Raw genomic sequence first — 27477 nt, 5'->3', positions numbered from 1 at the left:
CTCTGCTTGTTCTGATGGGCTCCTGTGTATGAACAGCAGCTCTACCATGCTTTACACTGCAGCTCTGCTTGTTCTGATCGGCTCCTGTGTATGAGCTCTACCATGCTTTACACTGCAGCTCTGCTTGTTCTGATCGGCTCCTGTGTATGAGCAGCAGCTCTGCCATGCTTTACACTGCAGCTCTGCTTGTTCTGATCGGCTCCTGTGTATGAGCTCTGCCATGCTTTACACTGCAGCTCTGCTTATTCTGATCGGCTCCTGTGTATGAGCAGCAGCTCTCCCATGCTTTACACTGCAGCTCTGCTTGTTCTGATCTGTTCCTGTGTATGAGCAGCAGCTCTGCCATGCTTTACACTGCAGCTCTGCTTGTTCTGATTGGCTCCTGTGTATGAGCAGCAGCTCTGCCATGCTTTACACTGCAGCTCTGCTTGTTCTGATCGGCTCCTGTGTATGAGCTCTGCCATGCTTTACACTGCAGCTCTGCTTGTTCTGATCGGCTCCTGTGTATGAGCAGCAGCTCTGCCATGCTTTACACTGCAGCTCTGCTTGTTCTGATCGGCTCCTGTGTATGAGCTCTGCCATGCTTTACACTGCAGCTCTGCTTATTCTGATCGGCTCCTGTGTATGAGCAGCTCTCCCATGCTTTACACTGCAGCTCTGCTTGTTCTGATCGGCTCCTGTGTATGAGCAGCAGCTCTGCCATGCTTTACACTGCAGCTCTGCTTGTTCTGATTGGCTCCTGTGTATGAGCAGCAGCTCTGCCATGCTTTACACTGCAGCTCTGCTTGTTCTGATTGGCTCCTGTGTATGAGCAGCAGCTCTGCCATGCTTTACACTGCAGCTCTGCAGGAAGTCAGGACACGATTCCATTACATTATAGACTTGAAGGAACCAATCCCTCCTTAAAGACGCCCCTGTCCTTCTCCGCACTGACCGCCCCGTATTTATCATTTCATCCACACAGACTTGTTCAGGAAATCCTAAATCGCAGGAAGTGTCTCAGCCCTGACCGGGGGTGGGGGGGCATCTTACAAGACGTCCTGTCAGCAGCCTGAAGATCTCAGGAAGTGCAGCGTCCACTCCTCTGTCATTGCAGCCCCTTCATTTCATCCCTTATTGGGGCCACTTGTCAATATAAGAAGCCGAAGGTTGTAGATTAAGGTCTCATATGTCCCCACGACAACACTTACTGGACAGGGGAAGATCAGTGTTGTCATAGGGACACGGGGCCTCATAGCAAGACTACAAATCTGAGCTGTCATTTCAGACTGGTCTAGAACAGTTTCAGTTTGTTGTAAGGCTGGCGTCCCTATGATAACACTGCCTGGCATGCTCAAGCGGTCTCTCTTCTCCTTGTCACTGATACCATGACAGCCTGTAATCCGTGATGTCACAGAATACATCACACTATGATGTCATCAGACACACGGCCCAGGCTATGAGAGGTCCAGGTGGAGAAGTGGTACTGTGCACTGTCCATATATACAGTATAGAGAAGTGGTACTGTGCACTGTCCATATATATACATAAGAGAAGTGGTACTGTGCACTGTCCATATATACAGGATAGAGAAGTGGTACTGTGCACTGTCCATATATACAGTATAAGAGAAGTGGTACTGTGCACTGTCCATATATACAGTATAAGAGAAGTGGTACTGTGCACTGTCCATATATACAGTATAAGAGAAGTGGTACTGTGCACTGTCTATATATACAGGATAAGAGAAGTGGTACTGTGCACTGTCCATATATACAGGATAGAGAAGTGGTACTGTGCACTGTCCATATATACAGGATAGAGAAGTGGTACTGTGCACTGCCCATATATACAGGAGAATAGAAGTGGTACTGTGCACTGTCCATATATACAGGAGAATAGAAGTGGTACTGTGCACTGCCCATATATACAGGAGAATAGAAGTGGTACTGTGCACTGTCCATATATACAGTATAAGAGAAGTGGTACTGTGCACTGTCCATATATACAGTATAAGAGAAGTGGTACTGTGCACTGTCCATATATACAGGACTAGAGAAGTGGTACTGTGCACTGTCCATATATACAGGAGAAGAGAAGTGGTACTGTGCACTGCCCATATATACAGGAGAATAGAAGTGGTACTGTGCACTGTCCATATATACAGTATAAGAGAAGTGGTACTGTGCACTGTCCATATATACAGTATAAGAGAAGTGGTACTGTGCACTGTCCATATATACAGTATAAGAGAAGTGGTACTGTGCACTGTCCATATATACAGTATAAGAGAAGTGGTACTGTGCACTGTCCATATATATACATAAGAGAAGTGGTACTGTGCACTGTCCATATATACAGGACTAGAAAAGTGGTACTGTGCACTGTCCATATATACAGGATAGAGAAGTGGTACTGTGCACTGTCCATATATACAGTATAAGAGAAGTGGTACTGTGCACTGTCCATATATACAGGAGAAGAGAAGTGTTACTGTGCACTGTCCATATATACAGGACAAGAGAAGTGGTACTGTGCACTGTCCATATATACAGTATAAGAGAAGTGGTACTGTGCACTGTCCATATATACAGTATAAGAGAAGTGGTACTGTGCACTGTCCATACATATATACAGGACAAGAGAAGTGGTACTGTGCACTGCCCATATATACAGGAGAAGAGAAGTGGTACTGTGCACTGTCCATATATACAGGATAAGAGAAGTGGTACTGTGCACTGTCCATATATACAGGAGAAGAGAAGTGTTACTGTGCACTGTCCATATATACAGGACTAGAGAAGTGGTACTGTGCATGTCCATATATACAGGAGAAGAGAAGTGGTACTGTGCACTGTCCATATATACAGGACAAGAGAAGTGGTACTGTGCACTGTCCATATATACAGGACAGGAGAAGTAGTACTGTGCACTGTCCATATATATACAGGACAGGAGAAGTAGTACTGTGCATTGTCCATATATACAGGATAAGAGAAGTAGTACTGTGCACTGTCCATATATACAGGACAGGAGAAGTGGTACTGTGCACTGTCTATATATATACAGGACAGGAGAAGTAGTACTGTGCACTGTCCATATATATACAGGACAGGAGAAGTGGTACTGTGCACTGTCCATGTATATACAGGATAGAGAAGTACTGTGCACTGTCCATATATACAGAATAAGAGCAGATACTGAGAACAGCCATATAGAAAGTTTCAGCACCATTACTCTTGGCACACCTGACATTTGGCAGTGAGGGGGTTAATGCTATCCATATTCGGCACTTTCCCTTCACCCCTTGTTTCCTGCTCGGCTGATTTACCCTTTAGTAAATGTCACCTTGGGTCCAGCAGAGGAGATAAGAGGTATCAGTAGTAGCAGGAGGGCTCTGCCTGGCACTGGCGGTTATTGCAGGCTGCTGCCAGGTGCTGCGACAAGTCTCTGGATCCAGATCCCCTGCATTCTGCCTGACGGGCGCAGAGCCAGCGCCAATTATACCATCAAGTGTGATTAACATGACAAACTGCACGGCTGGTACAGAGCGGGCGCCGGAGAGGATCTGTATATAGAGAGCAGCACAGAGGGGTCTCACTGCTGCCTGACACATGGAAAAGCCCTTACCTGCAAAATCTGTGTACAAGTACAGCTACCCTGACATAGCGACTATACAGCAGAATAGTGAGCGCAGCTCTGGAGTATAATACAGGATAAGTAATGTAATGTATGTACACAGTGACTGTACCAGCAGAATAGTGAGCGCAGCTCTGGAGTATAATACAGGATAAGTAATGTAATGTATGTACACAGTGACTGCACCAACAGAATAGTGAGCGCGGCTCTGGAGTATAATACAGGATAAGTAATGTAATGTATGTACACAGTGACTGTACCAGCAGAATAGTGAGCGCAGCTCTGGAGTATAATACAGGATAAGTAATGTAATGTATGTACACAGTGACTGTACCAGCAGAATAGTGAGCGCAGCTCTGGGGTATAATACAGGATAAGTAATGTAATGTATGTACACAGTGACTGCACCAACAGAATAGTGAGCGCGGCTCTGGAGTATAATACAGGATAAGTAATGTAATGTATGTACACAGTGACTGCACCAGCAGAATAGTGAGCGCAGCTCTGGAGTATAATACAGGGTGTAATATAATGTATGTACTCAGTGACTGTACCAGCAGAATAGTGAGCGCAGCTCTGGAGTATAATACAGGATAAGTAATGTAATGTATGTACACAGTGACTGTACCAGCAGAATAGTGAGCGCAGCTCTGGAGTATAATACAGGATAAGTAATGTAATGTATGTACACAGTGACTGTACCAGCAGAATAGTGAGCGCAGCTCTGGAGTATAATACAGGATAAGTAATGTAATGTATGTACACAGTGACTGCACCAGCAGAATAGTGAGCGCAGCTCTGGAGTATAATACAGGATAAGTAATGTAATGTATGTACACAGTGACTGCACCAGCAGAATAGTGAGCGCAGCTCTGGAGTATAATACAGGGTGTAATATAATGTATGTACACAGTGAGATACCCTCAGAGCTTACAGTCCGCGGTGCCTCGGGCTCAGTAGCGCCTCCTGTACAGGTGATGATGTGTTTTATAAGCACTTTTTATAGGACTGTAATGTCTCCTCTTAGTACACAGCTCAGATTACAGGCCTTGGATACTTGTTCGGTCTACGCTGTGGCGCTACGGTCATGCATATCCGCCATATAAAACCAGCACCACTAAACTTTATATGTATTTACCCTGCGAGTATCCTGGCGCCGGGTCCTGGTCACGTCCTGCTGACTTCTCTGCCAGCTCCATAGGCTTTCTATATAATATGATTGGAAGGAGATTGTCAGGAATTGATGAGAAATTGTATTGAATATCTGTGTTACATGAAACAACTCTCTGATATTGTGGGGTCAGTCAGTGGCGGTGACTGAGGGGATAGTCCGGGTAGTTGTGCTGATGGGTGAGTCTGTCAGTGTAGATTCTGTATGGCGGTCATGGTGCCGCCATCCATCCCCCTCCACCTGTCCGCCAAGGTCTGTTGTATAACCGCACCCTCAGCGCCTCTGGTACTCGCCATTCTCCTCGCTGATCCAGGTTACACCAGGTGATGGCGCCGACTGGTTCCCTGTTCCCATAGAATTCACTGTTGTGGCAATACAGTCTACTCCACCAGTAGAGAAGATACAGCCCTGAGCCTTAAAGGGATCATCCTATGACAAATGTCCTGTCTATAACCCCATTATTGTAGGGGGGGTCTCTGCAGTCTAGATCCACATTAGAAAGGGGGATTATCCTGATGGAACATTCCTATAAGGACAGTGTGAGGGTTCATTGGTATCTGGCCGCTGTGATGTCATTATCTGGGCACTGTGATGTCATTGGTATCTGGGCGCTGTGATGTCATTATCTGGGCACTGTGATGTCATTATCTGGGCACTGTGATGTCATTGGTATCTGGGCGCTGTGATGTCATTATCTGGGCACTGTGATGTCATTATCTGGGCACTGTGATGTCATTGGTATCTGGCCGCTGTGATGTCATTATCTGGGCACTGTGATGTCATTATCTGGGCGCTGTGATGTCATTGGTATCTGGCCGCTGTGATGTCATTATCTGGGCACTGTGATGTCATTATCTGGGCGCTGTGATGTCATTGGTATCTGGCCGCTGTGATGTCATTATCTGGGCACTGTGATGTCATTATCTGGGCGCTGTGATGTCATTGGTATCTGGGCGCTGTGATGTCATTATCTGGGTGCTGTGATGTCATTATCTGGGCACTGTGATGTCATTGGTATCTGGGCGCTGTGATGTCATTATCTGGGCACTGTAATGTCATTATCTGGGTGCTGTGATGTCATTATCTGGGCACTGTGATGTCATTGGTATCTGGGCACTGTGATGTCATTGGTATCTGGGCACTGTGATGTCATTGGTATCTGGGCACTGTGATGTCATTATCTGGGCACTGTAATGTCATTATCTGGGTGCTGTGATGTCATTATCTGGGCGCTGTGATGTCATTATCTGGGCGCTGTGATGTCATCCTATTAGCACTGTGATGTCACCATTGTGGTGCTGTCCCTCTCCGTCACCCAGTAAACCTGCCACGTGTCCGCAGGCTGTATAACACGCCAGCTCTCGCCCTGGTAAGCAGCAGACTGATCCCTCACAGCCTGTTTTTAGTAATACTGAGCCTGTGAGTGGGTGAGCCTGGCATTATCAGTGCCTGCCATTGTGGGGGCAGCAGTCTGTGTGCTGCAGAGCATCGCTCCGCTCCATTCAGCCAGCACAGGTGGAGACCCTAATATAAAGTCTCAGCATTGTCCCCTATTAGGCTGTCTGTCTGTCTGGGGTCTTCTTATATGGTTCAGAGACCTTTGGGCCCCCCCAGGCTGCAGGGCCCGCTAGTGATTGGTACCACTGCACCCCTAATAGCTTCCATATAAGACGTAGTCCAGCTTGCCTAAAGTCCCAAACAGTAGATTTACTTTGTTATCCGGATGTAGGGTAAATGAGACGATCTGTCACTCAGGGCTGTGGGAAAGCTGGGTGGCAGGCCTTCCTCCGCCTGCTGGAATCTTATTAAGTAATCCCTCTGCTCCATTACAGCGGCGGTGCCGGAGCCCGCAGTCTGCGCTTTGATGTGGAAAACCAGATTGACAGATGCAGATGCTCCGAAGTATCAGAGGTGTTCAGGAGGAGGTGGGGGGCCCGGGATAAAGGTGGTGGGGGGGCCCCGCTCTGCTCTCATCTGCCACACTGACAGCCATGATGTTTCCTAATGAAAGAACGAAGCAGCAGATGAGACACTTCAGGGATAAGGAGATGTATGGAGGAAGAAAGATTCTGTATTCACTTTATTACTGAGCCCCTCTAGCTGAAAGAGCGCTCACCTGAGCCTGACTGTCTATTCCTGGCCTGAGGTGCAGTCCCTGTGCAGTCTCTTCCTCCTCTGCAGTCCCTGTCTGTGCAATTTGTTTCTCCACTGTAATCTCTTCCTCCTGTGCACTCTCATCCTTCTGTGCAGTCACTATGTATGAGCAGTCTCTTCTTCCTGTTCAGTCCTGGTTTGTACAGTCTTTTCCTCCTTTGCAGTAACAGTGTGTGCAGTTTCTTACTCTTGTGCAGTCTCCTCTTCTTCTTTTTTTTTTTTTTTAAATGTAGATTGTGAGCCCCACATAGAGCTCACAATGTACATTTTTCCCTATCAGTATGTTTTTTTTTTTTGAATATGGGATGGAAATCCATGCAAACATGGGGAGAACATACAAACTCCTTGCAGATGTTTTTTTGCCCTTGGCGGGATTTGAACACCAGGACTCCAGTGCTGCAAGGCTGCAGTGCTAACCACTGAGCTACTGTGTGGCCCCTGTGCAGTCTCCTCTTCCTGTGCACTCCCTGTGTGCAGTCTCCTCCTCCTGTGCACTCCCTGTGTGCAGTCTCCTCCTCCTGTGCACTCCTTGTGTGCAGTCTCTTACTCCTTTGTGCAGTTTCTTCCTCCTGTGCATTCCTTGTGTGCAGTCTCTTACTCCTGTGTGCAGTCTCTTACTCCTGTGTGCAGTCTCTTCCTCCTGTGCAGTCTCTTCCTCCTGTGCACCCCCTGTTTGCAGTCTCCCTCTCCTGTGCATTCCCTGTGTGCAGTCTCTTACTCCTGTGTGCAGTCTCCTCCTCCTGTGCACCCCCTGTTTGCAGTCTCCCTCTCCTGTGCATTCCCTGTGTGCAGTCTCTTCCTCCTGTGCAGTCTCTTCCTCCTGTGCAGTCTCTTCCTCCTGTGTGCAGTCTCTTCCTCCTGTGCACTCCCTGTGTGCAGTCTCTTCCTCCTGTGCAGTCTCTTCCTCCTGCTGTCCCTCTGTGTGCAGTCTCTTCCTCCTGCTGTCCCGGTGTGTGCAGTCTCTTCCTCCTGTGTGCAGTCTCTTCCTCCTGTGCAGTCTCTCCTCCTGCTGTCCCTCTGTGTGCAGTCTATCTTCAGCCTGGGCCAAATCTGGAGCTTCCACTGTATAACTCTATGGCACTACCATGCAGAGCTTGAGGAAAGCTGAGTTTCATGCACGGTGGTCACCACGACAGCTTCCTTATTGTCAGTCACCCGGCTTTTCCAGAGACTAGAAGAGACTGCTGAACTAGTCAGATGAGACATTCCGGGATCAGACTGCATGACAGCTACATTGGTTGTCACCCAGCTTTCTCAGGAGCAGATATGACTGAGGCTTTGCAGTTTCCGGGCAGGCGTCTGGGCACGTGGCCCGGCCACTCATCCTCAGGACATGACTCTTTGGGTTTGTAGGGGATTAGATACGTCAATTGGCAATTCCTCCTCTCATCACCTCTAAGTCAGTGCAAATGAAGTAAGGAACCCTAGGGGGCGCCGGGGCTGACACCTGTGAGGGAAAAGCTTGCATGCTGTAACAGCACAGACCGGACCCTGCAGCCCCATGGGGGCAAGATGCAGATGCCCTGGGCCTATAGAGGCAGGAGTCACCCTGATCCCTAATATCTGCACTACCACTACCCACTGGGTAAACACTCAGCTTTCCACAGACCCTGATTTCTATATAAACCTATGCCTGCTGCACTTTGTGTGTTAGTGTCAGTCTTCACTGTCATTCTGGCATTCTATTCCTGCACCAGGCAGCCCGGGAAGGACGCCGTTCCGATTCCTATCTCTTTGCAGTGATTGCCATTGACGATGCGTTTTATTTCTCCGGCGCCCGTCTGATTTATTGTCTCTGGATTCTGGAGGCCGCTGATACAAAATCGCGGTCGCCATCGCGCTAATACGTCGGTTCTGTTTTCTTGCACACAAAAGTGTAAGTGTGAATCGCCCGCTTCCGGCTATTATTCTCCGCGCTGAAACTTTCTTGCCTCTCTCCAGTCCAAGGTCACGGCGCAGCCGCCCGCCTCTAGTACCTGCCATTTCCTGCGCTCCGTGGAGTCGGCGGCCGGTTACGCTAGCCGTACTGGAGCTGCGGACAGAGGGAAGCGGATGGCGGATATTTCCATAGCTCTGTTTGTGATGTTTAACAATAGGACATCAACAGGAAGCGTCCTTGACACGGTCGGCACAGTCGTCTTATTTATTTGGCCTCTCAGAAGTGGCAGGAGCCGAGAGGCTGCCAGAGCAAGCACAACAAACCCAGAGCGAGCGACACCCGAGACGTTATATAGGCTTCATAAGAGCCGGGGACATCGTGTCACTCTGTAAATCCTGGGCTGGTTCTCTGTTTCATGGTGGATTTATACTCCACTCACCTCCAGAGCTGCGTTCTCCAAAATGTTATCGGAACTCAGATGATAAACCATTGTCTGGGAGAACTAGGAATACAGCTCTGGATTTATAGGCAGAATTGGGAATACAGCTCCGGATGTGACTTCTGTCGTCATAATGGACCTAGTGTCAGGGTCGTGTGTATCCAGAAGATCTGCCATATCATCGGCACCACTGGTGGAAGAGCCAAGATCATGAAGACCAGCACAATAGTAGCCCTCACCCGCCCAGCTTCTGGAGCTGCCTCATACCTCCGGACCATCAGGGCCCCATAATGAAGTCTGATGACGCCACAGGCCCTGTAGAGCCCTCCATAGCCTTCAGTTCTAGACATTCACCACTAAGACTCCTCGAGCCTCTGTAGGTGGTCACATATGGCCTTCACTGTCAGTATAGCATCAACTTCAACTTGTCAACGACAACTATAAATGGGTTAAAAACCCACCTTAGGCCACCACTCCATGGGCCTCTATGTGCAGACCACCAGGACTCCCGTAGACATGGACTATCCTCCTGTGAAGACTGTCCATCATGGCATAGCCTTGACTGTGAAACCTGAGTTTGTGAATAAGATATGGAAGTTCTGATCCTATTCCTGATCTGGGGACCACCAGGACACTAATATCTTCTCAGTTATAAGGTCTATCCACTGTATTGCCTCATCCCAGGCTTCTCTAGACATGGGTTATGCTCCAGAAGAGAGGTTCTGTTGACCGATATAAAAGCCACCATGACTCACGTCTCCTCTTCCTACACGATGCCTCTTGACCACCAGGACTCTGATGTCTCCTGTAGATCTGGATTATTCTCCCATGTGGAGGAGCATCAGAGCAAAGGCTGGACGGGGGAAGATATCAACTCGTGCTTGTGACCTGGGAGAAGAATCATAAAGAGTCACAGGACACAGGTGAAAGTTATGGGGTTCATAGGGCACAGGTGCAAGTTATGGGGTTCACAGGACACAGGTGGAAGTTATGGGGTTCATAGGACACAGGTGAAAGTTATGGGGTTCACAGGACACAGGTGCAAGTTATGGGGTTCATAGGACACAGGCGAAAGTTATGGGGTTCACAGGACACAGGCGCAAGTTATGGGGTTCACAGGACACAGGCGCAAGTTATGGGGTTCACAGGACACAGGTGAAAGTTATGGGGTTCACAGGACACAGGTGCAAGTTATGGGGTTCACAGGACACAGGTGCAAGTTATGGGGTTCACAGGACACAGGCGAAAGTTATGGGGTTCACAGAACCTTCACTGGTCATTTCTCTTGTTCATTCAGGGCTCTGCAGAAATACAGATGATATAGAATTATGATGGAACCACCATGGGTCACATGTTTTCTACTCCTCACCTCCAGACCACCATGTGTGATATCTTTTCTACTCTGCACCTCCTGACCACATGGGTGACATTCTTTTACTCTACACCTCCCTACCACCATGGGTCACATGTTTTGTACTCTGCACCTCCAGACCACCATGGGTGACATGTCTTCTACTCTACACCTCTAGTCCACCCTGGGTGGTATCTCTTTTACTCCGCACCTCCAGACCACCATGGATGACATGTCTTCTACTCTGCACCTACAGAACACCCTGGGTGATATCTCTTCTACTGTGCACCCCCAGACCACTATGGGTGACATATCTGCTACTCTGCACCTCCAGACCACCATGGGTGACATGTCTTCTACACAACACCTACAGAACACCCTGGGTGATATCTCTTCTACTCTATACCTCCAGACCACCCTGCGTGACGTCTTCTACTCTGCACCTACAGAACACCCTGGGTGATATCTCTTCTACTCTGCACCTTCAGACCACCCTGCGTGACATGTCTTCTACTCTACACCTCTAGTCCACCCTGGGTGGTATCTCTTTTACTCCGCACCCCCAGACCACCATGGATGACATGTCTTCTACTCCGCACCTACAGAACACCCTGGGTGATATCTCTTCTACTGTGCACCCCCAGACCACCATGGGTGACATGTCTTCTACTGTGCACCCCCAGACCACCATGGGTGACATGTCTTCTACTGTGCACCCCCAGACCACTATGGGTGACATATCTTCTACTCTGCACTTCCAGACCACCATGGGTGGCGTTTTCTACTCTGTACCTCCAGACCACCATGGGTGACATGTCTTCTACACCACACCTACAGAACACCCTGGGTGATATCTCTTCTACTCTATACCTCCAGACCACCCTGCGTGACATGTCTTCTACTCTGCACCTACAGAACACCCTGCGTGACATGTCTTCTACTCTACAGCTCTAGTCCACCCTGGGTGGTATCTCTTCTACTCTGCACCTCCAGACCACCATGGGTGACATGTCTTCTACTCTGTACCTCCAGACCAAACTGGGTGACATGTCTTCTAGTCTGCACCTCCAGACCACCCTGGGAGACATCTCTTCTACTCCGCACCTCCAGACCACCCTGGGTGGCATGTCTTCTACTCCGCACCTCCAGACCACCCTGCGTGACATGTCTTCTACTCCGCACCTCTAGTCCACCATGGGTGACATTCTTCTACTCTGTATCTCCAGACCACCCTGGGAGACATCTCTTCTACTCTGCACCTCCAGACCACCCTGCGTGACATGTCTTCTACTCTACACCTCTAGTCCACCCTGGGTGGTATCTCTTCTACTCTGTATCTGCAGACCACCCTGGGTGGTATCTCTTCTACTCTGTATCTGCAGACCACCCTGGGTGACATGTCTTCTACTCCGCACCTACAGACCACCAGGACTCTAGGCCTCATAGGTTACATCTTACTATTTTGCTGTTAAGTTCTGTTGACTTTCCAGCAGTAGACTGATAAGTTTAATGGCCATGGACATCACGGACACCTACAGATATAAAGATGGTGTCACCTTCTAGGCTTCTCCTCTGTGGAGGTTCCATTTTGGTTCAGGTATGTTTTTGCCGACATCCTCTTGAGATGAGTTAATGTCAACTGGAGGAAGATTCAAGATACTAAGATGTTCTAGCGTCGACCATACTGGACAATGTGGGTTCTGGAGACATCACTCTAGATGAGACTGAACCAACCCCATCGTCTTCTCACACATCATACTTAAGCCGCTTGCTCAGGGTTAACAGTACAAGGCGGTCTGTGGATTTATGATGGCGAGAGAGGTGGCAATAATGCAAAGCTCATAAAATATAATGGCCGAAGCTTTCCTCAACCGTCATTATTATTTATGATTGGCAGAATCTCCAGCGAGTGCGGACCGGAGAACCCGAGAGAGAGCCGAGAGATCTGCAGGATGGAGAGTGCGGTATAAATCATGGAGGAGAGAGAGACTGAGAGACGGAGAGAGAGAGAGACAGAGAGAGATAGACAGAGAGAGAGACAGAGAGAGAGATCTGCAGGATGGAGAGTGCTATATAAATGATGGAGGAGAGAGAGAGACAGACGGAGAGAGAGAGAGACAGAGAGAGAGAGAGAGAGCCGAGAGAGCTGCAGGATGGAGAGTGCTGTATAAATGATGGAGGAGAGAGAGAGTATTTAACAGGGACAAATGCAAAGTTCTACATCTGGGTAACAGAAATGTAAAAAACATATATAGTATGGGAGGAATAGAACTAAGTGATAGCATAGGGGAAAAGGACTTGGGCATAATAGTAGATCACAAATTCAACATGAGCCAACAGTGCGGTGCTGCTGCAAAAAAGGCGAATAAAATTCTGGGATGTATTAAGACAAGCATTGAATCTAGATGAAGAGAGGTCATTATTCCGCTGTACTCTTCCCTGGTCAGACCACACCTGGAATACTGTGCACAGTTCTGGGCGCCTCAATTCAAGAAAGACATCGATATATTGGAGCAAGTCCAGAGAAGAGCAACCAAAATGGTGGAAGGTCTGCAAACCATGTCCTATGAGGAGCGGCTAAAAGAACTGGCATTGTTTAGTTTGCAGAAGAGAAGGCTGAGGGGAGATTTAATAGCAGTCTACAAATATCTGAATGGTAGTCACAGTGCAGAGGGATCTCCCCTATTCTCATTAGCACAAGGAAGTACAAGAAGCAATGGGATGAAACGAAAGGGAAAGAGATACAGATTAGACATTAGGAAAAACTTTCTGACAGTGAGGGGAGTGAGAGAGTGGAATAGGCTGCCACGGGAGGTGGTGGGCGCTCCATCAATGGAAATCTTCAAGCGGAATCTGGATAAACATATAGCTGGGATGATTTAGGAAAACCTGCACTCGCAGGGGGTTGGACCCGATGGCCCTTGAGGTCCCTTCCAACTCTACCATAAGAAAGAGAGAGAGAGATCTGCAGGATGGAGAGTGCTGTATAAATGATGGAGGAGAGAGAATAAGAGACTCCTGCCAAGCCTCACTGATAACCATCTCATAAATCTGCAAACCAACAACTCCAAACACTGACAGAAATCTGGATAGTCATGAAAGCTGAAGAAACCAAAATTATATTAAGCAACATAGGAGCAGTAATAGAATAGTCTATAGGGGGCAGTATTATAGTAGTTATATTCTTGTACATAGGAGTAGTTACAGTGGGGCAAAAAAGTATTTAGTCAGTCACCAATAGTGCAAGTTCCACCACTTAAAAAGATGGGAGGCGTCTGTAATTTACATCATAGGTAGACCTCAACTATGAGAGACAAAATGAGAAAACAAATCCAGAAAATCACATTGTCTGATTTTGTAAGAATTTATTTGCAAATTATGGTGGAAAATAAGTATTTGGTCAGTAACAAAATGTCATCTCAATCCTTTGTTCTCTCTCCTTTGTTGGCAATGACAGAGGTCAGAGGTTTTCTGTAAGTCTTCACAAGGTTGGCACACACTGTTGTTGGTACGTTGGCCCATTCCTCCATGCAGATCTCCTCTAGAGCAGTGATGTTTTGGGGCTGTCGCTTGGCAACACGGACTTTCAACTCCCTCCAAAGGTTTTCTATAGGGTTGAGATCTGGAGACTGGCTAGGCCACTCCAGGACCTTGAAATGCTTCTTACAAAGCCACTCCTTCGTTGCCCTGGCGGTGTGCTTTGGATCATTGTCATGTTGAAAGACCCAGCCACGTTTCATCTTCAATGCCCTTGCTGATGGAAGGAGGTTTGCACTCAAAATCTCACGATACATGGCCCCATTCATTCTTTCATGTACCCGGATCAGTCGTCCTGGCCCCTTTGCAGAGAAACAGCCCCAAAGCCTGATGTTTCCACCCCCATGCTTTACAGTAGGTATGGTGTTTGATGGATGCAACTCAGTATTCTTTTTCCTCCAAACACGAAAAGTTGTGTTTCTACCAAACAGTTCCAGTTTGGTTTCATCAGACCATAGGACATTCTCCCAATACTCTTCTGGATCATCCAAATGCTCTCTAGCAAACTTCAGACGGGCCCGGACATGTACTGGCTTAAGCAGTGGGACACGTCTGGCACTGCAGGATCTGAGTCCCTGGCGGCGTAGTGTGTTACTGATGGTAGGCTTTGTTACATTGGTCCCAGCTCTCTGCAGTTCATTCACTAGGTCCCCCCGCGTGGTTCTGGGATTTTTGCTCATCGTTCTTGTGATCATTTTGACCCCACGGGGTGAGATTTTGTGTGGAGCCCCAGAGCGAGGGAGATTATCAGTGGTCTTGTATGTCTTCCATTTTCTAATTATTGCTCCCACAGTTGATTTCTTCAATCCAAGCTGGTTGCCTATTGCAGATTCAGTCGTCCCAGCCTGGTGCAGGGCTACAATTTTGTTTCTGGTGTCCTTTGACAGCTCTTTGGTCTTCACCATAGTGGAGTTTGGAGTCTGACTGTTTGAGGGTGTGCACAGGTGTCTTTTTATACTGATAACAAGTTTAAACGGGTGCCATTACTACAGGTAATGAGTGGAGGAAAGAGGAGACTCTTAAAGAAGACGTTACAGGTCTGTGAGAGCAAGAAATCTGGATTGTTTGTTACTGACCAAATACTTATTTTCCACCAAAATTTGCAAATAAATTCTTACAAAATCAGACAATGTGATTTTCTGGATTTTTTTTCCTCATTTTGTCTCTCATAGTTGAGGTCTACCTATGATGTAAATTACAGACGCCTCTCATCTTTTTTAAGTGGTGGAACTTGCATTATTGGTGACTGACTAAATACTTTTTTGCCCCATTGTATATTCTTGTACATAGGAGTAGTATTATAGTAGTTATATTCTTGTACATAGGAGTAGTATTATAGTAGTTATATTCTTGTACATAGGAGTAGTATTATAGTAGTTATATTCTTGTACATAGGAGTAGTATTATAGTAGTTATATTCTTGTACATAGGAGTAGTATTATAGTAGCTATATTCTTGTACATAGGAGTAGTATTATAGTAGTTATATTCTTGTACATAGGAGCAGTATTATAGTAGTTATATTCTTGTACATAGGAGTAGTATTATAGTAGTTATATTCTTGTACATAGGAGGTAGTATTATAGTAGTTATATTCTTGTACATAGGAGCAGTATTATAGTAGTTATATTCTTGTACATAGGAGTAGTATTATAGTAGTTATATTCTTGTACATAGGAGCAGTATTATAGTAGTTATATTCTTGTACATAGGAGTAGTATTATAGTAGTTATATTCTTGTACATAGGAGTAGTATTATAGTAGTTATATTCTTGTACATAGGAGCAGTATTATAGTAGTTATATTCTTGTACATAGGAGTAGTATTATAGTAGTTATATTCTTGTACATAGGAGTAGTATTATAGTAGTTATATTCTTGTACATAGGAGCAGTATTATAGTAGTTATATTCTTGTACATAGGAGTAGTATTATAGTAGTTATATTCTTGTACATAGGAGTAGTATTATAGTAGTTATATTCTTGTACATAGGAGCAGTATTATAGTAGTTATATTCTTGTACATAGGAGGCAGTATTATAGTAGTTATATTCTTGTACATAGGAGCAGTATTATAGTAGTTATATTCCTGTACATAGGAGTAGTATTATAGTAGTTATATTCTTGTACATAGGAGTAGTATTATAGTAGTTATATTCTTGTACATAGGAGTAGTATTATAGTAGTTATATTCTTGTACATAGGAGGTAGTATTATAGAAGTTATATTCTTGTAGATAGGAGGCAGTATTATAGTAGTTATATTCTTGTACATAGGAGGTAGTATTATAGTAGTTATATTCTTGTACATAGGAGGTAGTATTATAGAAGTTATATTCTTGTAGATAGGAGGCAGTATTATAGTAGATATATTCTTGTACATAGGAGGTAGTATTATAGTAGTGATATTCTTGTACATAGGAGCAGTATTATAGTAGTTATATTCTTGTACATAGGAGGCAGTATTTTAGTAGTTATATTCTTGTAGATAGGAGCAGTATTATAGTAGTTATATTCTTGTACATAGGAGTAGTATTATAGTAGTTATATTCTTGTAGATAGGAGTAGTATTATAGTAGTTATATTCTTGTACATAGGGGGCAGTATTATAGTAGTTATATTCTTGTACATAGGAGTAGTATTATAGTAGTTATATTCTTGTACATAGGAGTAGTATTATAGTAGATATATTCTTGTACATAGGAGTAGTATTATAGTAGTTATATTCTTGTACATAGGAGTAGTATTATAGTAGTTATATTCTTGTACATAGGAGTAGTATTATAGTAGATATATTCTTGTACATAGGAGTAGTATTATAGTAGTTATATTCTTGTACATAGGAGTAGTATTATAGTAGTTATATTCTTGTACATAAGAGTAGTATTATAGTAGTTATATTCTTGTACATAGGAGTAGTATTATAGTAGTTATATTCTTGTACATAGGAGTAGTATTATAGTAGTTATATTCTTGTACATAGGAGGTAGTATTATAGTAGTTATATTCTTGTACATAAGAGTAGTATTATAGTAGCTATATTCTTGTATATAGGAGGTAGTCTTATAGTATATTCTTTTCAGTGTTACATGGCGGGTGCTATGGTAGGTGCGGTATTTCACTGCTATAATGGTGGGGATTGTGTCTCTGGGAGGTCAGAGGTTACAGGGCTGTATCCTTTGGGTGTATCTGAAGCCTCATAATTCATTCCTTCCTCTTCCTATGAAATCTCCTTCCTGTCCTCATTGTGGAATCTGACACATAAACACGGCCATGTTCTGAGGTCCGGGGTCCGGTTTATTCTCTTATAGTGACGGTTTATCTTTGGTTCTGATCAGTTCTCTGTTGTCTTTGATGGGACCTTTGTATCAGTGACTTCCATGATTTCGGCACATATAGTGTTGGCCAAAAGTATCGCCCCCTGCAGTTCTGTCAGATAATCTCCGGTGTCCCCCAGATAATGATTACAAGCACAAACTCTTTGGTAATTTCTTCATTTATTTTGCTTGCAATGAAAAAAACACAAAAGAGAATGAAAAAAAGTCACATCTTTGATCATTTTACACAAAACTCCAGAACTGGTGCGGACAGAAGTATTGGCGCCCTCAGCCTAATACTTGGTAGCACAACCTTTAGACACAATAACTGCGCACAACCGCTTCCGCTAACCAGCAATGAGTTTCTTACAAGGCTCTGCTGGAATCTTAGACCCTTCTTCTTTGGCTCCTGCTCGCGGTCCCCCCTGAGATGTGAAGGGGCCTTCTCCAAACTGCCACCAAGAGATCTCTCCCCCTCCCCCACAGGTGTTCTATGGGATTCAGGGCTGGACTCATTGCTGCCACTTTACAAGTCTCCAGGGCTTTCTCTCACCACCATTTTCTAGTGCTGACCTGAAGTGTGTTTTGGGTCCTTGTCCTGCTGGAAGAGCCCTGACCTCTGAGGGAGACCCAGCTTTCTCACACTGGGCCCTACATGATGCTGCACAATGTGTTGGTCGTCTTCAGACTTCATAATGCCATGCACACGGTCAAGCAGTCCAGTGCCAGAGGCAGCAAAGCAACCCCAAACCATCAGGGACCTCCGCCATGTCTGACTGTAGGGGGCGTCTTCTTCTCTTTTTCCCTGTAATCTCTATGTTGAGGCCTTTTCCTACTTTTGTCTCCTCTGACCAGAGAACATTCTTCCAGAACGGTTTTGGCTTTCTCAGGTAAGTTTTGGCAAACTCCAGCCTGGCTTCTGTCTGTGGGTAAGAAGTGGGGTCTTCCTGGGTCTCCTACCATACAGTCCCTTCTCATTCAGACGCTGACGCTGGATAGTACGGGGTGACACTGTTGTACCCTCGGACTGCAGGGCGGCTGGGACTTGTTTGGATGTTAGTCAAGGTTCTTTATCCGCCATCCGCACAATATTGCGTTGAAATCTCTCGTCAATGTTTCTTCTCCGTCCACATCTAGGGAGGTTAGCCACAGGGCCATGGGCTTTACACTTCTTACTGACACTGCGCACGGTAGACACAGGAACATTCAGGGCTTTGGAGATGGACTTGTAGCCTTGAGATTGCTCATGCTTCCTCACAATTTTGCTTCTCAAGTCCTCAGACAGTTCTTTGGTCTTCTTTCTTTTCTCCATGCTCAATGTGGTCACACAAGGACACAGGACAGAGGTGGAGTCAACTGTAATCCATTTCAACTGGCTGCAAGTGTGATTTAGTTATTGCCACCACCTGTTAGGTGCCTCAGGTAAGTAACAGGTGCTGTTAATTACACAAATTAGAGAAGCATCACATGATTTTTCAAACAGTGCCAATACTTTTGTCCACCCCCTTTTTTATGTTTGCTGTGGAATTATATCCAATTTGGCTTTTTGACAATTCTTTTAGTGTTTTTCCATTGAAGACAAATTAAATGAAGAAAATACCAAAGAATTTGTGATTGCAATCATTATCTGGAAGAACACGAGGATTATCTAACAGAATTGCAGGGGGGCCAATACTTTTGGCCAACACTGTGTCGTCGCTGCCCCCACCCGCTGTAATCTTGGGGTTTATTGTATTTCATGTCACTTTCTCTCTCCATTTCTTCCTTGTGACAGTGTGTACTGGGCCATACTGGACTCTTCCCTATAGATATATATATATACTCTCTGGTATCATGGCCGCCCCACCATTCTCCGTGCACTTGCTTTGGGCAACCACCCACATAATAATATCTCACGTTTCAGATTCAGCTGTGACTAGAGGATTAGCTTGAGCTCCACAGATGGGCTCCAGATCTCTTTACACTCGGGGTTGGCGGTAATCGAGTTCATCTGATATCATATTCTGGGCACAGTAAGTTTCCAGGAACCTCAGATTTTCCCAGGCGTCTACTGTTTTCTTATTTTCATTCCTTACTGTATATCTAGCATTCATTTCATGAACCAGGAGGCGCAGGATGAACAGAGTCATCAATAGGTTCCAGCGTTCTGTCATGTATGGAGTGGATATTAAGATCTATAGCTATGTGTATACTCCTCTGCTCGGTTAGTGTCAGTTTTCACTGTAGTTCTGGTATTCTATTTGTGAAGCAGAAGGATCTGGCTGAACAAATCTCAGGTGCCCTGAGCTGATCCGGCCCGCCGTGTGTCCCCATTATCTGTTGGGTACTTGTATCCTTCTGGTCTGCCAGCCTTGCCCAGCTGTATACGGCAGGCGCAGCGGGCGGCGGCGCTGGCACAGATGATGCGTGAAGCAGATGTAATGAGATGTTGGGGGTAGTCATCCATGCCGGAGTCCTTACACATTTGCTGGTAGATTCCTCTACAGGGAGATAATGACTTCTGTCTATAAATCGTCTCCAGTCGGGGACAGGACCGGGGCAAGGGGTGCCCAGAACCCACCCCTGCTGGCATGTATACACATATGTATACAGGGGAGCGGGGTAATTAAAGGGGAACTCCACTCCCTCTTCCTATTACCAGCCCTGGATAGAGAATCATCCCAGAGTCACCGAATGACAAGTCTGTGTACAAAGTTCCCTTTAACCCCTTATATATGTTCCTCCCATCATGCCTCAGGATGGAGGCGGGGAAACAGATGGTGGTGGGTGGGGCTTTCCCCAGTGCTCACTGTTGCCCCCTGCTGGGTAATATTATGTATGAGCGACATGCGGCACAATGTATTCAGCACTATATGGCGCCATTTTTTATCCATAGGAGCAGTATTGTAGTAGTTGTATTCTGTCAGGAGGGTGCGGTATATATAAGCATAGGGTGGCAGTAATAGAAGAATCTGTCAGGTATCGCTCGGGGCGCGCAGGTGGAGTAGACCTTGTCTTACATAATTGCAGGTTATTGTAGACAGAAAGGTCAGTGATTCTACAAAGGCCGCTCCATCTGCACCGCCGCCGCCTCGGACGCACTTGACGTCGCTCTTTCCGTGTCACGGCGCCCCCTCACATGCTCATCAGAAATTAATTTGATGTTCTCTATCCAAATTCCTTCCGAGTCGCTGAACCCCGATTGCAAGATCTGCAGAATCCACCAGCAGCAAATGTGAAAGTGACCCAGATATCAGGAGGAGCAGGTAGAGGGGCGGGCGCAGATGTGAGACCCCGCAGCTAGGGGGCGCCGGCAGGGGATTCACCCCATAGGATTAGATACACAGCTCAGTATACAGTATCACACAGGATAGGATTAGATACACGGCTCAGTATACAGTATCATACAGGATAGGATTAGATACACAGCTCAGTATACAGTATCACACAGGATAGGATTAGATACACAGCTCCGTATACAGTATCACACAGGATAGGATTAAATACACAGCTCAGTATACAGTATCGCACAGGATAGGATTAGATACACAGCTCAGTATACAGTATCACACAGGAAGGGATTAGATACACAGCTCCGTATACAGTATCGCACAGGATAGGATTAGATACACAGCTCAGTATACAGTATCGCACAGGATAGGATTAGATACACAGCTCAGTATACAGTATCGCACAGGATAGGATTAGATACACAGCTCAGTATACAGTATCGCACAGGATAGGATTAGATACACAGCTCAGTATACAGTATCACACAGGATAGGATTAGATACACAGCTCAGTATACAGTATCACACAGGATAGGATTAGATACACAGCTCAGTATACAGTATCACACAGGATAGGATTAGATACACCGCTCAGTATACAGTATCACACAGGATAGGATTAGATACACAGCTCAGTATACAGTATCACACAGGATAGGATTAGATACAGCTCAGTATACAGTATCACACAGGGTAAGATTAGATACACAGTTCAGTATACAGTATCACACAGGATAGGATTAGATACACAGCTCAGTATACAGTATCACACAGGATAGGATTAGATACACAGCTCAGTATACAGTATCACACGGGATGGGATTAGATACACCGCTCAGTATACAGTATCACAAGGGATAGGATTAGATACACAGCTCAGTATACAGTATCACACAGGATAGGATTAGATACACAGCTCAGTATACAGTATCACACGGGATAGGATTAGATACAGCTCAGTATACAGTATCACACAGGATAGGATTAGATACACAGCTCAGTATACAGTATCACACGGGATAGGATTAGATACACAGCTCAGTATACAGTATCACACGGGATAGGATTAGATACAGCTCAGTATACAGTATCACACAGGATAGGATTAGATACACAGCTCAGTATACAGTATCACACGGGATAGGATTAGATACACAGCTCAGTATACAGTATCACACAGGATAGGATTAGATACACAGCTCAGTATACAGTATCACACAGGATAGGATTAGATACACGGCTCAGTATACAGTATCACACAGGATAGGATTAGATACAGCTCAGTATACAGTATCACACAGGATAGGATTAGATACACAGCTCAGTATACAGTATCACACAGGATAGGATTAGATACACAGCTCAGTATACAGTATCACACGGGATGGGATTAGATACACCGCTCAGTATACAGTATCACAAGAGATAGGATTAGATACACAGCTCAGTATACAGTATCACACAGGATAGGATTAGATACACAGCTCAGTATACAGTATCACATGGGATAGGATTAGATACAGCTCAGTATACAGTATCACACAGGATAGGATTAGATACACAGCTCAGTATACAGTATCACACGGGATGGGATTAGATACACCGCTCAGTATACAGTATCACACGGGATAGGATTAGATACACAGCTCAGTATACAGTATCACACAGGATAGGATTAGATACAGCTCAGTATACAGTATCACACAGGATAGGATTAGATACAGCTCAGTATACAGTATCACACAGGATAGGATTAGATACACAGCTCAGTATACAGTATCACACAGGAGAGGATTAGATACACAGCTCAGTATACAGTATCACACAGGATAGGATTAGATACACGGCTCAGTATACAGTATCACACAGGAGAGGATTAGATACACAGCTCAGTATACGGTATCACACGGGATAGGATTAGATACACAGCTCAGTATACTGTATCACACAGGATAGGATTAGATACACAGCTCAGTATACAGTATCACACAGGATAGGATTAGATACACAGCTCAGTATACAGTATCGCACATGATAGGATTAGATACACGGCTCAGTATACAGTAACACACAGGATAGGGTTAGATACAGCTCAGTATACAGTATCACACAGGATAGGATTAGATACACAGCTCAGTATACAGTATCGCACAGGATAGGATTAGATACACAGCTCAGTATACAGTATCGCACAGGATAGGATTAGATACACAGCTCAGTATACAGTATCGCACAGGATAGGATTAGATACACAGCTCAGTATACAGTATCACACAGGATAGGATTAGATACACAGCTCAGTATACAGTATCACACAGGATAGGATTAGATACACAGCTCAGTATACAGTATCACACAGGATAGGATTAGATACACCGCTCAGTATACAGTATCACACAGGATAGGATTAGATACACAGCTCAGTATACAGTATCACACAGGATAGGATTAGATACACAGCTCAGTATACAGTATCACACAGGATAGGATTAGATACACAGCTCAGTATACAGTATCACACAGGATAGGATTAGATACACAGCTCAGTATACAGTATCACACAGGATAGGATTAGATACACAGCTCAGTATACAGTATCACACAGGATAGGATTAGATACACAGCTCAGTATACAGTATCACACAGGATAGGATTAGATACACAGCTCAGTATACAGTATCACACGGGATGGGATTAGATACACCGCTCAGTATACAGTATCACAAGAGATAGGATTAGATACACAGCTCAGTATACAGTATCACACAGGATAGGATTAGATACACAGCTCAGTATACAGTATCACATGGGATAGGATTAGATACAGCTCAGTATACAGTATCACACAGGATAGGATTAGATACACAGCTCAGTATACAGTATCACACGGGATGGGATTAGATACACCGCTCAGTATACAGTATCACACGGGATAGGATTAGATACACAGCTCAGTATACAGTATCACACAGGATAGGATTAGATACAGCTCAGTATACAGTATCACACAGGATAGGATTAGATACAGCTCAGTATACAGTATCACACAGGATAGGATTAGATACACAGCTCAGTATACAGTATCACACAGGAGAGGATTAGATACACAGCTCAGTATACAGTATCACACAGGATAGGATTAGATACACGGCTCAGTATACAGTATCACACAGGAGAGGATTAGATACACAGCTCAGTATACGGTATCACACGGGATAGGATTAGATACACAGCTCAGTATACTGTATCACACAGGATAGGATTAGATACACAGCTCAGTATACAGTATCACACAGGATAGGATTAGATACACAGCTCAGTATACAGTATCGCACATGATAGGATTAGATACACGGCTCAGTATACAGTAACACACAGGATAGGATTAGATACACAGCTCAGTATACAGTATCACACAGGATAGGATTAGATACACGGCTCAGTATACAGTATCACACAGGATAGGATTAGATACACAGCTCAGTATACGGTATCACACGGGATAGGATTAGATACACAGCTCAGTATACTGTATCACACAGGATAGGATTAGATACACAGCTCAGTATACAGTAGCACACAGGAGAGGATTAGATACACAGCTCAGTATACGGTATCACACGGGATAGGATTAGATACACAGCTCAGTATACAGTATCACACAGGATAGGATTAGATACACAGCTCAGTATACAGTATCACACAGGATAGGATTAGATACACAGCTCAGTATACAGTATCACACAGGATAGAATTAGATACACAGCTCAGTATACAGTATGACACAGGATAGGATTAGATACACGGCTCAGTATACAGTATCACACAGGAGAGGATTAGATACACGGCTCAGTATACAGTATCACACAGGATAGGATTAGATACACAGCTCAGTATACAGTATCACACAGGATAGGATTAGATACACAGCTCAGTATACGGTATCACAAGGGATAGGATTAGATACACAGCTCAGTATACAGTATCACACAGGATAGGATTAGATACACAGCTCAGTATACAGTATCACACAGGATAGGATTAGATACACAGCTCAGTATACGGTATCACACGGGATAGGATTAGATACACAGCTCAGTATACAGTATCACACAGGATAGGATTAGATACACAGCTCAGTATACAGTATCACACAGGATAGGATTAGATACACAGCTCAGTATACAGTATCACACGGGATAGGATTAGATACACGGCTCAGTATACAGTATCACACAGGAGAGGATTAGATACACGGCTCAGTATACAGTATCACACGGGATAGGATTAGATACAGCTCAGTATACAGTATCACACAGGATAGGATTAGATACACAGCTCAGTATACAGTATCACACAGGATAGGATTAGATACACAGCTCAGTATACGGTATCACACGGGATAGGATTAGATATACAGCTCAGTATACAGTAGCACACAGGAGAGGATTAGATACACAGCTCAGTATACGGTATCACACGGGATAGGATTAGATACACAGCTCAGTATACAGTATCACACAGGATAGGATTAGATACACAGCTCAGTATACAGTATCACACAGGATAGGATTAGATACACAGCTCAGTATACAGTATCACACAGGATAGGATTAGATACACAGCTCAGTATACAGTATCACACAGGATAGGATTAGATACACAGCTCAGTATACAGTATCACACAGGATAGGATTAGATACACAGCTCAGTATACAGTATCACACGGGATGGGATTAGATACACCGCTCAGTATACAGTATCACAAGGGATAGGATTAGATACACAGCTCAGTATACAGTATCACACAGGATAGGATTAGATACACAGCTCAGTATACAGTATCACACGGGATAGGATTAGATACAGCTCAGTATACAGTATCACACAGGATAGGATTAGATACAGCTCAGTATACAGTATCACACAGGATAGGATTAGATACACAGCTCAGTATACAGTATCACACGGGATAGGATTAGATACACAGCTCAGTATACAGTATCACACGGGATAGGATTAGATACACAGCTCAGTATACAGTATCACACGGGATAGGATTAGATACAGCTCAGTATACAGTATCACACAGGATAGGATTAGATACAGCTCAGTATACAGTATCACACAGGATAGGATTAGATACACAGCTCAGTATACAGTATCACACAGGGTAGGATTAGATACAAAGCTCAGTATACAGTATCACACAGGGTAGGATTAGATACACAGCTCCGTATACAGTATCACACAGGATAGGATTAGATACAAAGCTCAGTATACAGTATCACACAGGATAGGATTAGATACACAGCTCAGTATACAGTATCACACAGGATAGGATTAGATACACAGCTCAGTATACAGTATCACACAGGATAGGATTAGATACACAGCTCAGTATACAGTATCACACAGGATAGGATTAGATACACAGCTCAGTATACAGTATCACACAGGATAGGATTAGATACAGCTCAGTATACAGTATCACAAGGATAGGATTAGATACACAGCTCAGTATACAGTATCACACAGGATAGGATTAGATACACAGCTCAGTATCACATGGGATAGGATTAGATACACAGCTCAGTATACAGTATCACACGGGATAGGATTAGATACACCGCTCAGTATACAGTATCACACGGGATAGGATTAGATACAGCTCAGTATACAGTATCACACAGGATAGGATTAGATACACGGCTCAGTATACAGTATCACACAGGAGAGGATTAGATACACAGCTCAGTATCACACGGGATAGGATTAGATACAACGCTCAGTATACAGTATCACACGGGATAGGATTAAATACACCGCTCAGTATACAGTATCACACAGGATAGGATTAGATACACAGCTCAGTATACAGTATCACACAGGACAGGATTAGATACACAGCTCAGTATACTGTATCACACAGGATAGGATTAGATACACAGCTCAGTATACAGTATCACACAGGATAGGATTAGATACACGGCTCAGTATACAGTATCACACAGGATAGGATTAGATACAGCTCAGTATACAGTATCACACAGGATAGGATTAGATACACGGCTCAGTATACAGTATCACACAGGATAGGATTAGATACACAGCTCAGTATACAGTATCACACGGGATAGGATTAGATACACAGCTCAGTATACAGTATCACACAGGATAGGATTAGATACACGGCTCAGTATACAGTATCACACAGGATAGGATTAGATACACAGCTCCGTATACAGTATCACACAGGATAGGATTAGATACACAGCTCAGTATACAGTATCACACAGGATAGGATTAGATACAGCTCAGTATACAGTATCACACAGGATAGGATTAGATACACAGCTCAGTATACAGTATCACACAGGATAGGATTAGATACACGGCTCAGTATACAGTATCACACAGGATAGGATTAGATACACAGCTCAGTATCACATGGGATAGGATTAGATACACAGCTCAGTATACAGTATCACACAGGATAGGATTAGATACACAGCTCAGTATCACATGGGATAGGATTAGATACACAGCTCAGTATACAGTATCACACGGGATAGGATTAGATACACCGCTCAGTATACAGTATCACACGGGATAGGATTAGATACAGCTCAGTATACAGTATCACACAGGATAGGATTAGATACACAGCTCAGTATACAGTATCACACAGGATAGGATTAGATACACAGCTCAGTATACAGTATCACACGGGATAGGATTAGAT

The 27477-nt window shown here is 44.6% G+C and overlaps 1 protein-coding gene across 4 annotated transcripts in view; it reads left to right on the top strand.

The window, feature by feature from the left end:
• PDE2A (phosphodiesterase 2A) overlaps positions 1-27477 on the top strand; it is a 429321-nt gene that overhangs the window by 203383 nt on the left and 198461 nt on the right. The gene's annotated exons all lie outside the window — the stretch shown is intronic.

The sequence above is a fragment of the Leptodactylus fuscus genome, chromosome 2 (genome assembly GCF_031893055.1).
Source record: "Leptodactylus fuscus isolate aLepFus1 chromosome 2, aLepFus1.hap2, whole genome shotgun sequence".
In the NCBI taxonomy this organism is placed as follows: domain Eukaryota; kingdom Metazoa; phylum Chordata; class Amphibia; order Anura; family Leptodactylidae; genus Leptodactylus; species Leptodactylus fuscus.
Note: the sequence above shows the minus strand (reverse complement) of the source record. Positions and strands in the feature narration are given on the sequence as shown.